Below are 19395 nucleotides of genomic sequence, written 5' to 3'. Positions count from 1 at the left end.
TCCATATATACACATATCTAAGTCAACTGGAACTTTCACCAAAATACTTCTACTCCTGTTGTAAACCATCATTACCACACTTAACTGGGCAGGCCACAGTCTCATCAAAGTGCCAATCCATTCACTTTATGACGCAGCTTAGAAATGTCTAATTAATAGAGCCAACAGACTGCACATCTATTACAACTTTTATTTTTATATAAATTTATATCAGGAAAAATATGTTAAAATAAACCTCACAAAATTCATTTGCTTTTAAAAGTAAATTTGGTTTTCTACGTGTTCCCCCACCCACACCAAGCACAGCTCAGCTCTTCCAGGCTCTCAAGGTCCGTGCTCCACTTGTCTCCCTTCATCAGCCTCATGATCATTGATGGAGATAATCTCCAACATTCACAAGATCTAGGAGCTTACTAATGGGCTGTGCCTCACTGGGCTGGGAAGACGATCAGTAGGGCACAGGGCAACACTGATATCTCACTTATGGGGGGATTTGCCTCTGCGGAAACTCCAGAAGACAAAAAAGCACATGCTGCAGTAATCACTAGCACTGACATCATCAAGAGGCATCATTTACAAGAAACTAGCTCAAAAATGTATCTTACAAAAAGTACACCAAATAATATATAACATCAACCAAAGGCGAGAGTGGATTCCAGAAACTAAAAAGAATAAAACCCCTTATGATGCTACTGTACGACATTCACGCATATTCTTGCAAATTTCAAAAACTGTGAGTTCTTTAAGGCGTACTGGTGGCACAGTGGTTAAAGCACTCAGCTGCTAACCAAAAGGTTGCGGTTTGAACCCACCACCTGCTCTATGGGAGAAAGATGTAGCAGTCTGCTTCTGTAAAAATTCACAGCCTTGGAAACACTATGGGGCAGTTCTGTCCTACAGGGTTACTATGAGTCAGAATCAACTCGAGAGCAATGAGTTTGGGCCAGTTCTTCATGGCTGAAAACATTAACCATAGTGCATAGTGGGCCTATTGGACTACCATGAGGACAACAAGATCCCATATATGAATTTATTTAAAGGTGATTTTAAAAGGGGGAAAGGTTAACCAGCTTAGCCATTTACTTTTACTCTAACAGCTATCATCACAACTGGCTGCTGTTTTTTTCACACACACAACACCAAGATTTTGACAAACAAGATTTATGTCACCTTGGACTCTCATTTATTTTGTTCTTGATTTATTTGGAATGTGGACATCGAAATTTTTTAAATGTAGGCTGTCTTAAAATAAAGCACATTTAAAATAAAATAAACTCGTATTTATAAACTAGCAAACTATCTGCATCGCACAATCCCAAGTAGCTGCTGGGTGGCTTACGCTACGGGGCAGGACTTAACCCAAGCACCTGAGCACTACTGGGAGCCTCCAGCAACAACACAGAATTGCAAGTAAGGATGAAGTCACCACAGAATCTTTGGAAAGGTTATGTTTGCCTTTTACTGCACATGAAGTGGACTATAGCTGGCTCTGTGTATCTCCATATGAAACGAGAACTCACAGCAGCAAATCTGAGAGCGTTTTGAAATTCTTTATGTCTTAGGCATCTAGTGCTGCTGTAACAGAAAACACCACAAGTGGATGACTTTAACAAAGAGAAGTTTATTCTCTCACAGTCCAGTAAGCTAGAAGTCCGAATTCAGGGCACCGGCTCCAGGGGAAGGCTTTCTCTCTCTGCTGGCTCTGGAGGAAGGTCCTCATCATCAGTCTTCCCCTGGTTGGGGAACATCTCAGCGCAGGAACCTCAGGTCCAAAGGACGCGCTCTGCTGCCAGCATTGCTTTCTTGGTGTTATGAAGTTCCCACCTCTTTGCTTGCTTCTATTTCCTTTTATCTCTTAACAGGTAAAAGGTGGTGTAGGTCACACACCAGGGAAACTCCCTTTACACTGGATCAGGGATGTGACCTTAGTGAGGGTGTTACAACCCCACCCTAACCTTCTCTAACATAAAATTACAATCACAAAATGGAGGATAACCACAGAATACGGGGAATCATGGCCTAACCAAATTGATACACACATTTTTGGGCGGACATAATTCACTCCGTGACACTTTATCAAGAACATCTAACTACCAACTTTAGCACACATAATTTAAAATGCTCCAGAAAGACGTTGGGGCCAAGATGTGGAAGGAGTCAAGATGCTTCTTGTGGCGCCTCTCACAACAAAGACCAAAAAAAAACAAATGGATCGATTATATATGACAATTTAGGTGCCCTGAACATCAAAGGCAAAGTTGAGGAATCAGACTGAGTGGCAGGGAGGCGGAGACAGTTCAAAGCGAAGAGGAGTTGCCAAACCTGACCTGGTGGGAACCGGCACCCTAAAGGCCAGACCCACTGGCGAGAGTGTGGTGAGGCAAGCAGTGGCATTATACTAAGACTGGTAAAGAGTGTGCTTCTTGGCTCAAGTAGACACATGAGACTAAATGTGCAGCTCCTATCCGGAGCCTAGATGGGAAGGCAGAAGGGGACAGGAGCCAGCTGAATGGACATGGGAAATACAGGGTGAAGAGGAATGTGCTGTCACATTGTAGAGAGAGCAACTAGGGTCACATAGCAGTGTGTGTATAAGTTTTTGTATGAGAAACTGACTTGAATTGTAAACTTGCACTTAAAGCACAATAAAAAAAAAAAACATTATAAAAAAAAATGCTCCAGAGAAATGGCTGTTCATATTGCAAACCCAGCATAGCTGCATCTTCCCCAGCAGTGTCCTAATCTCAAAGATGAAGTTTCCATATTCCCCAGTACAGTCACAAAAGATTCCATCACATATGATGATTCCCTGGTTAAAATCTGCAGATCAATCACTGTGAAAGCAGCTAGATCTCTTCCCCTTCTGGTGAAAAGGAGGCCAGAGAGAAGCTAACTCTGTACACCTTTGTAGCTTAAAAATATTAATGACAGAATAGATGAGGTAGTTATGTCCAGGATAATTTTAACTGTGTGTGTGTTATTCCTCATCATGCAAATGCCTAGACCTCATCATGCAAATGCCTAGACCTCATCATGCAAACGCCCAGAATACACACTAAAATGGAAAAGTAAACTAAACTCTATCATGACTATTCCAGGGGAAAAAACAGAAGCATTAGAGTGTGCTCCGTAGATTCACGGCACAAAAATCTACAGATTCTGGGCATACATGGTACACAGCTGTTGACTAAATCTGGCCCTTGAGGGACAGGATAAAAGACAAAACAATTAGAGCGGAAATAAGCAGGTACTTTCTTTTGTTTGAGGAGCCCTGTGGCACAGTGGTTAAGCACTTGGCTGCTAACCAAAAGGTTGGTGGTTTGAACCTACCAGCCGCTCTGTGGGAGAAAGATGTGGCATTCTGCTTCCATAAAAACAGCCTTGGAAACCTATACCCCCCCCAAAAAATCCAACCCACTGCCATTGAGTCGATTTCAACTCACAGCAGCCCTACAACCTATAGGAAAGTTCTACTCTGCCCTATCATGTTAGTATCAGTCAGAATCGGCTCAGTGGCAGTGGGTTTGGCTTTGGGGGTTCCTTTGTTGGTGTGCTTTCATTATTTGAGTAGAAAAATAAAGATAACTTCTTATATAGCAAAGAACACAGAAGAACTTCAAATTCTTCCTCTAATTGCTTTGTCTCTTAATGGTAATAAATTCTGGTAATAAACTCACCCTCCTGCCAATGGAGTACAAGAATGGAAAAAAAAAAAAGGTCTACTGGTCTGAGCTAAAGTTAAAATACACTTGTGACACTAAATCCTACCCTGCCCTATAGGCACAAGTTCCAGCAGTATTTTCTGACAATATTCTGCTGTGATTCATAGGGTTTTTATTGGCTAATTTTTGGAAGTAGGTTTCCCAGCCTTTCTTCCTAGTCTGGCTCAGTCTGAAAAGCTCTGCTAAAACCTGCCCACCATGGATGACCCTGCTGGTATTTGAAATACTGCTAGCATAGCTTCCAGCATCATAACAACATGCAAGCCACTACAGTATGACAAAATGACAGAACGGTGGTAGATTTGTGTTTGTTAGTTGCCATCAAGTATATTACAACTCATGGTGACCCAATGTGTAAAAAAAATGTGTTTAGAGCCTCTAAAATCTTTACGCGGTGTTACAGACAGGCCCTTTTTAACCAGTATGGCGACAACACCCAAATGAGAGGCTCCCAAGGGAAAAGTCAGCTTTTAGGGACAAAATTAGGAGTAATAAATTCAATCTTCATCCCATCTCCACACCCAACAGTCACCTTTTAATTTTTTTATTTGAAGTTCTGGGGTTTATTTTACTAAGAATGGTGTCATTACCTTAAAAGGACTCTACTAAGTAAAAATCATTTTAAAAATTTGGGTTTTACGTATTCTTAAGAGAAGTTTGTAAAGTATTTCCCCAACTCAGAAAATACAAAGTATTTCTTTCCTAGATGACTTTACATCTTCACACATAGTAAACATAATTTTAAACCTAACTTTTATTTCTTTGTATTGCCTTGTCTTCCTTTCCACATGAAAGATCTATGACTACCTTTCTTGGTCCCTCTTTATTGTTTTAATGTTGCCTTCTTTTACATAAGAACATCGCTGTTTCCTTGTTTTGAGTGTTTTTTTAATCTTGATATATTTTTGTGATTTCCATCTGGGTTGACATCTGATTGTCCTGTCCAGTGTTCTGGTCTTGAGTCAATACCTGATATTATTGATTTTCTAACCAAAGAACTCCCTTTAGTATTTCTTGTAGTTTTGGTTTGGTTTTTACAAATTCCCCAAACTTCTGTTCATCTGGAAATGTTCTAATTTCACCTTCATATTTGAAAGACAGTTTTGCTGGATATATGATTCTTGGCAGGCAATTTTTGTCCATCAATGCTTTATATAAGTCATCCCATTGCATTCTTGCCTGCATGGTTTCTGCTGAGTAGTCCAAGCTTATTCTTATTGTCTGTCCTTTATAGGTGACTTTTCGTTTATCCCTAGCTGCTCTTAAGATTCTCTCTTTATCTTTGGTTTTGGCAAGTTTGATTATAATATGTCTTGGTGACTTTCTTTTAACATCTACCTTATGTGGAGTTCGATGAGCATCTTGGATAGATATCTCCTCATCTTTCACGATATCAGGGGAGTTTTCTGCCACCAAATCTTCAACAATTCTCTGTGCATTTTCTGTTATCCCTCCCTGTTCTCGTACTCCAATCACTTGTGTAGGTTATTTCTCTTGATAGAGTCCCACATGATCCTTAAGGGTTCTTCATTTTTTTTAATTCTTTTATCTGATTTTTCTTCAAATATATTAGTGCCAAGTGCTATATCTTCAAGTTCAGAAATTCTGCCTTCCACTCGTTCAATTCTGCTCCTCTGCCTCTCTATTGAGTTGTCTGATCCTGTAATTTTGTTAATCTTCTGAATTTCTGATTGCCGTCTATGGATTTTTCCAGCTTATTAAAACCTTTTCAATTTCTTCAACTGCTTTATCTGTGTGTTTCTTGGCTTGTTCTGCATATTGCCTGATTTCCTACCTGATGTCTTGAACGGTTCTGTATATTAATCTTTTGTATTCTGCATCTGGTAATTCCAGGAAGGCACTTTCATCTAGATCTCTTGATTCTTTGTTTTGAGAGCTTGCTGAGGTGATCATGGTCTGTTTCTTTATGTGACTTGATATTGACTATTGTCTCCGAGCCATCTGTAAGTTATTGTATTAGTTTATTTTATATTCACTTATTGTATCGTAGCTTCTTGCTGTGTTTTGTTTTCATATGCCCAGATGGGTCACTTGAGTGAGCTAGCTTGATTATTTTCACCTTTGGAGCTCTGACATCCTGTCCCCAAATGGCTAGAGCTGTTGTCAGGTATATCAGTCTAGGATTCCACTCACTTTTCTTGTATGAATTCAGCTCAGGTGTCCAGGTAGCTGATCATCAAGTGTGTGGTACAGGCTCCATCCCACAGTCTTAGAGGGGGAGGGGTGATTGGTGTAGGTACTGGTATCTGGTTGCAGCAGGGGGTAACACTGTGAACAAGGCAGGGGGCCACGAATCATCCTCCAAGTCTCTCTGAGGAAAGCGTGTCCCTGTTCCCTAGAGCGTACAGGTGGGTGGGTTCTGCAGATGGACCACGGGCACCCAATGTGTTTGGTTGTTAGGACTGGGAGGTACCAGTTATCCTTGGACCCCTGTCATGGGTGGTCAGGTGACCTGAGTGGAGCCACCAGTCCTTAGGCCCCTGATGTAGGTAGGTGAGAACCCTGTTTAATAGGTAAAGCAGTGTCAAACATCAAAAACCCACCTCTCTACCACACAGCTAAAACAGTTGTAGTCTGCCAACAAGGGCCTATTCTCCTGAAATAGGCCCGCACAGGTCGATGCAGGGGAGGAAAGGTACTCAAAGTCCATGGACCATTTATGCCTGGACAGGAGCCACTTCTGTCCTGAGCTCCCCTGGTTAGTGGAACGGGCAAATTATCTTTTCCCCCAGTTACAAATTTATTCCTTCTCCAAGGCCGGGAGGATGGCTCCAGGTGCTCAACAGGCCTATCTCAGGCCCAGGGAAATCAACAGCTGCTGAGGCTGGCTTGGGGGCAGGGGGCATGGTAAAATATATGCAAGTACTTAGCTTTTGCCAAGAGTGCCATTCTTCTCTGGTTCCAGAGGTGTGAGTAGGCTGTGCAGCTGGCTGCTTCTCCCTGAGGAAACTGCAGCCAAATGCTAGTACCAGCCCACCACAGCCACTCCTGGGAATGGTACCTGAGGGTTCCCAGCAATTCAGGTCTGGTAACTCCTCTCTGCTTCTGAACCGTCTCTTCCTCCCCTTGCCACTCAGTCCATTTTCTAACTTTGCCTTTGATGTTCAGGGCTCCTAGCTTGTCATAAATATACTCGTTTCACTTGTTTTTTCAGGTCTTTGTTGTCAGAGAGGGCTTGCCGGAAGCATCTGTCTATTTGGGCCCCGCCTCCCAAACATGATGATTTTATAAGCCATGTTCTCTCATAGAATATACTGTGCCCACAAATGCACAAAAATCTTTAAACCTAAATAAGTCCTTAAAGTGAAAATTTCATATATTTGTATTTTCTCCAAAATTTCCTTTTAAAAAAATTACCATTTCTCCCCATCTCTCAAATTGACTACCATTCTATACCTCTGATCCTAAAAAGCCATCACAGTATCTTCTGAACTAAAAATTTCAAAATCAGATGACTTCTAACATTTGTATTACCAACACCTTAATTTCCGAGTGTGATTTTCAACCACCTTGTATTGATCTGAAGATAGGAAAATTTTTCTCAGCCACCCTTCTACCAGGAACTGGCTGTGTATCATGTAAGAGTCAGAACACTTATAAATAACCTTAGAGAGCGTCTTTCTTCTAATGTAACTCTAAGTAAGAAAAAGAGGAAGAAGATCGAATGCTCTAAAATACACGTATAATTAAATCATAGCCAGTCATCCTAGAAATGCTGATTTACTAATTTCAAATTAAAAGATGACTGCAATAAAGTTTTGTCTTGGGTGAAGTTCAGAATTATTACATTGACTAGCTTCAATAGGTTGGTGGCCTGGATAAATTAAATTGATGCAGATCTCCCTTTTGTTGCACTTAATCTACTATGTCTTCCTCCATTGGGTAACTGCAGGTTTGTTAGCAGAGGTGCAAAGCTCTTACTCTTCCTTAGTATGATAACTACAGCCACACAGTTGTAAGGACAACTGCAGAAACAGGCAGAAAGCAGCAGCAGCATATGGCATTCATTCGTCGGATGCTGACAGTGCTTGTGACATGGGGCATTGTTCTGATTTACTTAACAAATCTTCAGAGCTTTAAGTGATTTCAACAGAGACTTTAATCTTTTGCTGTAATTAGTGCTCTCCATAGACTTGATATATTATCTAACCATTACATTGCAGGCCTTAGCAAACCACACTGCCCTTTTACTAATTTGATAAAAGGCCTCCTTGTTTCTAGAGTTAGTGATTTCTACCCCTATAATATATCCTGGTAACATTAAAATACATATAAAATGACCTGCTTATAGCTTACAACATGTGTGATATAAATCCTTTGTTCTCAGAATTCTTCACTCCCAGCAGTTCTTAAATCTTCTCAATGTTAAGAGAACTATATACAAGCAAGTGTGGTGAGTAAAAAAAAAAAAAAGTGCTTTCCTCTATTGTATATTCTAGTTCTCAAACTAGCTTCAAATAACACAATTATTTCCTGAGAAGCTATCTATTTGTATCTGCACAGGACCTTGAAGACATTTTGAGGGCAATCCTCATTGTCTATGTTTATTGCTCTTTCTCAAAACATTAATTTTCTACATTTTCTGTAAGACTAATGAATTTAAAATCAGAACACAGAGGATGAACAAAAGACACATTTTAAACGGTTGCCTACCATTTTACCTTTCACAGCTGCCATGAGAGAAAGGAGGGAAGAGGAAATATGTAGATATAATACATATGCAAATGATTAGATTTTCTCATAAGCAGCTATAAAGATGTGAAAAGGGATATGATTAAAATATCTGTTAGGATATCATCTCGGCTCATCAGTGAATTGCGACAGGCACAGATAAATAAGTCAACATTGAATTCCGTATTTTGTCTACTCCGTGTCTTTATTCATGCTGTTCCTTCTACCTCCTTTCTACCTGCTGTTTCCTCCTTACTCTGTGAAAACTCTACTCAGCCATCAAGGCCATTTCAAATGCCACCCATCAGTGCAGTCGCATCTCAAGATACCAAAGTCAGACAAGTTATTTCTTCCTCAGTGTTCCAAAAGCATCTTTTACATCTGACATTATAATTTATAATCCAAACCTCAATTTATACATTTCCCCACCTGCAGCAGCAGGGTTGTAACACACCATGGTATTACATACAGGTAGATACACATTTATAGCAAATTGAATTGTTAATAAGCTAATAAGAATTGTTAACACAGAAACAAACCCAAGACAAACAGTACAGCAAAAAGTGAGTAAAGCTCAATGTAGTCTTCTGATGAAATATTATGCACCCATTAAAAATGCATTTACCAAAAGTTGGGGAAATGTTATGTTAGATGGAAAAAAAGCAGAAAATAAAATTTTGATTTCAACCATGCATTAAATATATCCTTTGGAAAAAAAACTGGAAGAAAATACACCAAGGTATTGACAGTAGCCTTCAAGATCACAAAATGATCAAATGTATTTAACTCCTTCTCTTTCAAATTGAAATGACTAGACATAAACAGATTCTCCCATTACTTCAGTCCTGAAGAAGGAAAGGGAATATATTCACATGTCAGATACTTCAAAGAATTTCTTTAAAACATACCAAAGAAAGACTAGTATGAGTTAAAGCAAATTCCTGAATTATTACATGTGAAGGAACTTCCTAACTTAGAAGTGGGTGGTATTGCGATCCCAAGAAAAACCCTCACCAACAGTTCTCAGAACCTAGGGTGGCAGACTGAAGGTGAGGGTAGATCATGAAGTAATTAGTGAGCAAATTCTACTAGCAGCTTCACAGAAAGGCACCTATGCCCACACACAATGGGGGGCTTTGAAAATCATTCCCAGTCTATAAGTAGAACGGCCCAGAGTGAGACAAGAGAAGTTCCCAGGAGGCAAAATTCAAGGAAGCACCCACTCTCAGGGCTGTGCAAGCCTGCTGGGTGACTCACTTGCCTCCCACTAGTCAGAGAGTTTCTAACTAGTTGGACTACATTAAAAAATAAAATAAAAGCAAACACTGAAAATATGTCCCTCAACATAATGGATTAGCGCATTGCCAAAAGGCTGCTGCCTACTCTTTTCCCTATACCTTTAAAAGCAGTCGGATGTATAATCTAGATAAATAAAATTAAAGTAACTGTAATCTTTTCTTTCTACTAATGAGAAATTACATAAATCTCAATATTTGCAAATACGCATTTTCCCACCCCAATCACAAGAATAGGAACACGCTGAACAGCCAGCAATTAAATAAAAAACACAGCCATATAAAAGAATTTTATCCTTTGAAAAAAAATGACCAATCTAAACGAATTAAAGCAAATACACTTTTATGAGAGAGATTTGTAGGAAAAAAAAAAAAAGTAAATCTTAACAGTATTCTCATGGAAATTTGGGGGGAAAAAAACTTCATGAAGAAAAAACTAATACAGACATTAAAATATACTTTAAATTTATAATTTTTTTAAAAGACACTAGTGCCAGAATAAATATTGGAAACAAAGACAAGAAAATCCCAGAACTTCAAATATATTAAGAACTGATTGATCTTTACTATACTGATATTAAAATTTATATGTAATAATTTTAAAATCCTACTGTGAGCCAAGTTAAAAGGTCATGAAAGGCAACCAAAACTAAGTTGCAAAAGAAACTATGAAAACAAATTACCAACATGAGAAAGAGAAAACAAATATTCTTACTAAATAAAGAACTCCTAAAAAATGGAGGTAAACATCCCAATAAGAACATATAATTCAAATAAAAAATATATATTGAGCACTTACTATACACCAAGCACTATTCTAAACACATCAATGTGCAAAACAGACAACAATCCCTGCCCTGTGGAGCTTGCATTCTAGCAGAGATGTCCATGAGAGATGGACATAAACAGTAAACATAATAAATAAATTATACAATATATTAGACAATGATAAGCACTAGGGAAAAAAATTCAAAGGCAAATTAGTTTAAAGTGGATCACGAATGCATGGTGGGGGACTGCAATTTTAAAATAGGGTAGTGAGGGTAGACCTCATTGCGTTGATGACATTTCAACAGACATGGGCAAAAGAACTGGATAGAAAATCACATATGCTCAAAAAAATTAACAATGCTCAGTAAACATGAAAAATGTTCAACTGCAACAAAGCATAATTTATCATCTAGTGAAATGGCAAAAACTATTTTTTAGTTACACCAAATGTCGGCCAATATATGGGATAAAGGGTTTTGGGAATATAAATCAGGACAACCACAAAACAATGGAGAACTTCAAGGAGAAGACATGGAGAAAGTAAACGTCCCACATTACATCATAATCAAAGCTGAACTTCAGGAGACTCAAAGACCCCAATGTGAAGGGCAAAAATAAAAACACCAAAATTGTAACACATGAAAATGTTGATAAATATGTGCACTAGTGATAGAGAAAAGATTCTTAAACAAGATTGAAAAAGCACAAATCATACAGCAAAAAAAAAAAAAAAGATGGATTTGACTTAAGTAAAATTACGGATCTCTAACAAAAACCACCACAGACAATATTAACTGACTGGCGGAACATATTTGCAACATTTAAAACTAGCAATGGATTAATATCTAGACTATGTGGGGAACAGTTACACATCAAGGAGAAAAAATTAGGCAAAAGAAAAATGGGCAAAAAATATAAATAAACAATTCCCTGAAAGGGAAGCCCGAATAGTTAACAAACAAACAAAGAGATGCTCAAATTCACTAGTAATCTGAGAAATGCAAATTCCAACAGTGAAATACAATGCACACAGTTATATGGACAGAAGTTTCAAAGGTGACAAATACCAAGTGCTGATGATGATATTAGAAGGAGAACCCTCACGCACTGCTGTTAAGTGTCACCTAAAACAACCTGGCAGTAGTTAACTACATAAAGTGTTTGCCCTCTGACCTAACAATCCCATGCCTGACTATATATCACAGAAACATTCTTGCTCGCAGTGCCATGAAAGAACAAATACATGATTGTTCACTGCAGTGTACTTTTGATAGCAGGAAAATGGAGACTTAGTGTCCACCAACAGGGAAATGGAAAAGTAAAATGTGGTGAATAGCTGTATAAATAAAACACTGTTTAGCAGTCAGAACTAGATATTCTACAGTTAACTACAACAAACCAGCTCTGCATACAGCAATATGGATAGAACCCAAAGACACTGTGATGAATTAAAAATAAACACAAACCATACAGGGAAAAAAATGGGTTTGACTAAATAAAGAAATGAGCATCTATAGCACAATATTAGTAAGAACATTGAAGAAAAAATTCAAGCCTCTACTTGCAATACTGAAGGATTCTGTGGGGAAAATACTAAACGATGCAGGAAGCAACAAAACAAGATGGAAGAAATACAAAGAGTCACTGTACCGAAAAGAACTGGTCAACATTCAACCATGTCAGAAGGTAGCATATGATCAAGTACTGATGGTACTGAAGGAAGAGGTCCAAACTGCTCTGAAAGCATTGGTGAAAACAAGGCTCCAGCAATTGACAGAATACCAATTGAGATGTTTCAACAAACAGATGCAGCCCTAGAAGTGCTCACTGTGTCTATGCTAAGACATTTGGAAGACAGTTATCTGGCCAACTGACTGGAAGAGATCCATATTTGTACCCATTCCAAAGAAAGGTGATCCAACAGAATGTAGGATTATCAAACAGTGTCATTAATATCATACACAAGTAAAATTTTGCTGAAGATCATTGTCATGGATTGAATTGTGTCTGCCAAAAAATATGTGTCAATGTGGTCAGGCCATGATTCCCAGTATTGTGTAGCTGTCCTCCATTTTGTGAATGTAATTTATGTTAAAGAGGGTTAGGGTGGGATTCTAACACCCTCACTAAGGTCACATCCCTGATCCAATGTAAAGGGAGCTTTCCTGGGGTGTGGCCTGCACCACCTTTTATCTTACAAGAGATAAAAGGAAAGGGAAGTGAGCAGAGAGGAGGGAACATCATACCACCACGAAAACAGTGCTGGGAGCAGAGTGAGTCTTTTGGACCCAGAATTCCTGTGTGGAGAAGCTTCTAATCCAGGGGAAGATTGATGACAAACACCTTCCTCCAGAGCCAACAGAGAAAGCCTTCCCCTGAAGCTGACCCCCTAAATTTGGACTTCTAATCTACTAGACTGTGAGAAAATTAATTTCCCTTTGTTAAAGCCATCCACTTGTAACATTTCTGTTATAAAGCACTAACGACTAAGACAGAATTTGGTCCCAGGAGTGGGGTGCTGCTCTAACAGATGCCTAAAATGTAGAAGCAGTTTTAAAACTGTGAGTGGATAACGGACTGACAGCACCAGAGGACCAACAGCAACAGAGAACTGATAACAGCAGAACCAGAAGACCAGTGCCTTTGTGCAGGAGGCTTCCTGGTGGAGTGGGATGCCTCCAGGCACTTATCGGTGGAGCTAGGCTTGCCGACCTGCAGAGCAAGAGAACTGACTGCCTTCTGGACAGAGTTTACCAGCAGAGTGGGGTGCCTCCAGGCACTTATTGGTAGAGCTAGAGAGCTTTCGAACACTTGCCCCAGTGGGGAAGATGCGGGCATGAGGCCGGAGGGGCCAACAGGCCAAGGAAACAGGAAGCAAAAGCTGAAGAGACAAAGAACACAGGAAGCTGAGCTGCGTTAGTCTCAAAAGGTATGGTCTCAATCTCCGGGATCTCAAAGGCAGTGCCATGGACTCCAGTGTTTCTAAGGCTAGAGTCACCACTCAGACTAGGAGAATTGTGCGCCTAAAGCCGAGAGAGCAAAGCTGCCATCCCAGTGGGCCTGGAAGACAGAGCTGAAGTCCAGAGCTGAGGGGCCTCCACTCAGAATCCAGAGAATGTGGCTAATACTTAAGAGTCTGGAGGACAGGGCCACAGTGTAAATGGTCTCAGAGAACAGAAGATTATTTACAAAGCCTTGAGGAAGACTGATGAGAAGGCTGACAGAGAGAGAAGGCCTTCCCCTGGGACTGATGCCCTGAATTTGGGCTTTTAGCCTATTTTAATGTGAAGAAATAAATTTATCTTTGTTAAAGCCATCCACTTGTGGTATTTCTGTTACAGCAGCACTAAATGACTAAGACGATCATTCAAAAGGGGTCGCAGCAGTACATCAACAAGGAACTGCCAGAAATTCAAGCTGGATTCAGGAGAGGATATAGAACAAAGGACATCATTGCTGATGTCAGACAGATCATGGCTGAAAGCAGAGAATACCAGAAAGATGTTTACCTGTGTTTTATTCGTTATGCAAAGATATTCAACTGTGTGGACTGTAACAAATTATGGATAACACTGCAAAGAATGGGAATTCCAGAACACTTAATTTTGCTCATGAGGAACCTGTACACAGATCAATAGACAGTCGTTCAAACAGAACAAGGAGATACTGTGTGGATTAAAGTCAGGAAAGATGTGCTTCAGGGTTGTATCCTTTCACCATACCTATTCAATCCGTATGCTGAGCAAATAATCCGAGAAACTGGACTACATGAAGAACCCAGCATCAGGATTGGAGGAAAACTCGCTAACAACCTCCAATGTGCAGATGACACAACCTTACTTGCTGAAAAAGAAGAGGACTTGAAGCACTTACTGATGAAGATCAAAGACCATACCCTTCAGTATGCATTACACCTCAACATAAAGAAAACAAAAATCCTCAAAACTGGACCAATAAGCAACATCATGATAAAAGGAGAAAATACTGGAGTTGTTTCATTTTACTTGGATCCACAATCAATGCCCATGGAAGCAGCAGTCAAGAAATCAGACGACACATTGCGTTGGGCAAATCTGCTGCAAAAGGTCTCTTTAAAGTGCTAAAAAGCAAAGACATCACTTTAAGGACTAAGGTGCACCTGACCCAAGCCATGGTGTTTTCACTCACCTTGTATGATGAAGAATATAGCATATACCATGGGCTGACAAAAGAACGAACAAATCTGTCTTGGAAGTGCAGCCAGAAGGCTCGTTAGAAGCAAGGATGACAAGACTTCATCTCACATACTTTGGACATGTTATCAAGATGGACCAGTCCCTGGAGAAGGACATCATGCTTGGTAGAGTAAGGGTCAGCGAAATAGAGGAAAACCCTCAACAAGATAGACTGACACAGTGGCTGCAACAATGGGCTAAGCGTTAACAACGACTATGACGATGGTCCAGGACTGGACAGTGCTTCATTCTCTTCTACATAGGGTTGCTATGCGTCAGAACCGACTGGACCACACCTAACAACAACAGCACAACATTATTTATGGAAATTAAAAACACAAACACCCGCAATGTCACTAGAAATATAGGTGGCACAAATGGTTTGCATTCGACTGCTAACCTGAAATTTGGCAGTTTGAACCAACCCAGCAGTGCCGTGAAGGAAAAGGCCTGGCGATCTTCTCCTGTTAAGATTACACACAACAGGAAAAACGAGTAGGGGAGGTTAAAAAAAAAAGACTGCAGCCCAGAAAATCCTACGGAGCAGTTTCTACTCTGTAACACATGCAGTTGCCATGAGTTGGGATCTACATAACACCAACTGACAACAAACATGCATTTATGGACATACATAAAACATATTAGGATGGATGACTATTGGTAGAAGAGAACGGAAGTTGCAATAAGGTATAAAGGAAGGAAAAAAACATGAAATAAAACAAGAGAGGGTGAAGTATGGCTTGATAATAGTAATATGCCATGAACTAAGAAGTATTATAAACTCAACTCTAGCTATTTCTATATGTACTAGAATAAACTAAAAATTATTTCTTTAATAACAATACATTCCAATTTTGGATAAGCTAGTATTTTACATCACATTAATTCAGCTTTTGCTAAACAGACTATAACCAACTTATCTCTTTTTTATGTATTTATATCAATTACATTATCAATACATCAATTACATTATCTTTTAAGATAATTTATATAACAAATTAATTTAGTATTTTAAGACTAAATAAAATATTGTAATATTTCAAATAAAATATTGTAACATAAAGCATATTTAATTCTTATTATATATGAACCAGGATAGACAGGAAAGAAAAATCATCCACTGCCCTCTGTGAATATCGCTGATGGACACGACCACCCATCATCTTTTGAATGGACTTACTATATAGGAAAAATTCCCATCTCAAGAGTTCCACTTTTCCAACATAAGAGTCAGAATTCAAATTTCAGTCTTCTTAACATTCAGGCAGGTGACCTAGACTCAAATGTACTTGTAAAAAATTAGAATCAGGTATCAGCAACAGGGAACAGAGGAAGTTCTGTGTGGAAGTTCTTCTATATTCCCACTCTAGGTGTGGGTGTCAGGGTGGCAAGGGTCTGGGCTTCTACTGCAGTAGCAGCCAAGGTGCTGACTCCCCCATATTATAGTTCAAATTCCCAGTACAAAATGGCTTTGGTGAGGTAGCATCAATTTCCTCTGAAGCACCACAGGACAATAGCAAATGGTGGTTTCTTCATCAGGTCAGGACTGGAGCATGGTTTAGATAACATTGCTTGTTCTCCTGGAATCCCTGAACCATCCAACATCATTTTAAAAAAAAAAAAAAAACATTTCTGTTTAATCAGTCGGAATTCATTTCTGGCTGGTGCTGCTAAGAGATGGACCTAGGTACTTGAAGGCATACAATGGCAAAACAGCTAATTAAATTCCTCCCTGTGGTCACTAGGGATGAAGTGCCCAATGGAGGCAGGTTTTGGGGGATCTAGTGACCACTGTTACAGAACAATACAAAGAACATGAGGAATTTAAGAACTATAAGTAACCCTACTCACTATTAATTGTACTAGACAGCTTAAAGACAAGTGCAAAGTCCTAAATTCTCACTTTGAGTCAAAGGCTAAAAATCACAAAAGCGCTATCACTGTGAAAAGAATAAATGTTATCCACAGCCACAAGGGGGCAAAGTACCTAATAAGGAAGTGCTCAGTTCACAGCCTTGTTAGGTTTCCTTATGTAAAAGTTATAATTGAGAAAGATTATGCCCCCAAAGGTTGGAATGGAGATGTATAGAAAGATTGAAATGACCCACATTAACCCAAATACCTACATCTACTGAGGGTTCTTTGCCAAAAGCAGCCCAATCTCTCCTGATGTATGGAAATGCTCTTAATTTGCTTAAAGAGCAAGGTCCTTCAAGGATCTCTAAAGCAGATATTTAGTAAGGGAAAGAATTCTCCTCAAACCCATTCCTACCCCTTCTGATTGTGACCTGAACTGTAACCAGAATCAAATTGCAGCATCCCATAGGGAACCAGTTGCAAAATTCAACCCAATAGGAAAAAACTAACTCTTGAAGATTACAAGACTTTGCTTATTTTAACATCAAACACTGGAGAATATGTCTAGGGATAGATTTTGAGGATGCTAGGCCAAGAAAAGAATAACAAATTTAAATTGGGAAGAATTTATCAATATGACTTTACTTACTAAATATTCTAGATTTGATGTACTGGCTTGAGCAACTGGAAGTGGTTCTAATTTTTTGTTTACATGGTTGACTGAACTCTGTTCCCATTGTAACTACATTAAATGAAGTTAAAATGTCAGAAAATCCTTGGTATAATATAATCACCAGACACAGTGAAAGGAAGGAATTCAAAAAGTTGGGGAGACAGAAATGCTGGAGTTCATTTATTATGAATGATCTACTCACCTATCCTATGTCCCCCAAGAGAACCTAGAAGACACCCATTTTATCAGGGAATTCAGAAACACAGTGGTTGACCGGGGTGCCAACATCTTTGAAAAATGTCGTGACTGTTCTCTGTAAAGCAGGGATGCTGGTGGTGATGCTGTAACTGGCATAGATGACCTGATTCCAAGAGGAATGATAAGATCTGAGGATAGTGCAAGCTCAAGAGCTACACTTAACCACTACAAGAAAAGAGCGGTAGTCAGGATGTTCTGAGTAGTAGTAACCTTTCAGATTGGATAACTGATGATAGAACTGAGATGAACGAACACCTTTTAAGTTCTACATAATTTGCATAACTCAAAAACCACTGTGCCTGGTGAACAGATATGGCATAAGCCACCAAAACTGTCATAGCCCTTAACCTAATACTTAGATCTGAGTCAGTTCATAGACCCAGAACCCCTTAAATGAAAGGGAGGTTATCTACCTGAAGTACATTTCATAAATACTCCTAATTTGGGGGATGCCTTTGGGGGTAGGAAAATATCTAGATCTGTGGGGGAATTACTGCACACTGGCTCTGAGCTAATGTTCAACCCTCAAGATCCATAAAGCCACTGTGGTCAACTAGTCAAATATAAATGGAATTCAGACATAAATCAGTCTAGCAGCCAACTCAGCACGACAACGGACTCATCATATGGTCATTTCCCCAGGTCCTTAGTAAACACAACAGATATACTAGGAAATGGATGGATACCTCTATTAACTCTTACAGAGTAAAGGTCTTTATTGTTGGAAGGACCAAGTGGAAGTCTCTGGAGTGGTACCTTCCTACCTAAACAGTACTTTAAAAGCAACGCCAGATCTCTCTGAAGAATTATAGAGATTAGTGGCACCACCAAGTTTTTTAAAGTTGCTGAGGTAAACATTCCTAGCACATCACTATTTAACTCCAAGATTGGTCTTACAGAACCCATTGAAAAAAAGCACCTGGTGGATTCAAACTGCTGACCTCTTGGTTAGCAGCCATAGCTCTTAACCACTACACCACCAGGGTTTCTGGTCTTAGAGAATAACAGCCTAATCAAGCAATTATGCCAATTGAAGTTGCTGGTCCAGATGTCACCTCTTGACTAAACTGTATCAACCCAACTTTTAGAGCCAGGCATGCAGCTATTGATCTGGCAAATTATTTTTCTACCATCCAATAGACAATGAATACTCAAAGCAGCTTGCTCTCACCTAGGAGGGACACCAGTAACTATCACTATTTTGCCTCATGGTAGGCCAACTCTCAGGTTTTGTAAAGCAATTTATTCTACATAGACCTTGACTGTTCCTCATCTGACAGAGCACAATACTGGTGTATTAAACATAGGAAGTACCAGGTAAACGAGATTCCTTAATAAGACACATGTGCGGCAATCTGAGATAAATTCCATGAAAATATGGGGACCTCAGTGAAGATTCTGCAGCCCCAGTGATGTGAGGCATCTTTGGATATGCCCCACAAAGCAAAAGATAAATTGCCACACCATGTTTCTCCACATACTAGAGGGAAGTATAATGCTAGGAGGGCATCCTTGGATTCCAGAGTCAACGTACAGCACATGCTGCCTTCCTGCCTCCCTCCACTCATAGCCCAATGGAGAGTTCCCAGTGACCAGCTGACTAAAAGAACAGATTGCTGCAACAGGACTACTCAAGTGGCCTAGCAGAGAAAAAGGGGACATAAAAGCCCACTAGTGAAACCTTTAAGATTCTCACGTGGTTGTCCACTTTGTCTGTAAGTTATAGGGTGGCGTGAGATAGATACATATACATACACACTTCATTTTATGGGCAATGGTTAAAGTTTATGGCTGAATAATCAGAATCTCTGAAGTAATGACTAGAGAATCAGACATGAAACACTTTGAGACAGAGGTTATAAACAGACTCTCAGAATGGGCCAAGAATGTGGAAATATTTGTGTTCCAGGTGA

The sequence above is a fragment of the Loxodonta africana genome, chromosome 12, assembly GCF_030014295.1.
Source record: "Loxodonta africana isolate mLoxAfr1 chromosome 12, mLoxAfr1.hap2, whole genome shotgun sequence".
In the NCBI taxonomy this organism is placed as follows: domain Eukaryota; kingdom Metazoa; phylum Chordata; class Mammalia; order Proboscidea; family Elephantidae; genus Loxodonta; species Loxodonta africana.
This window is presented reverse-complemented; position numbering follows the sequence as displayed.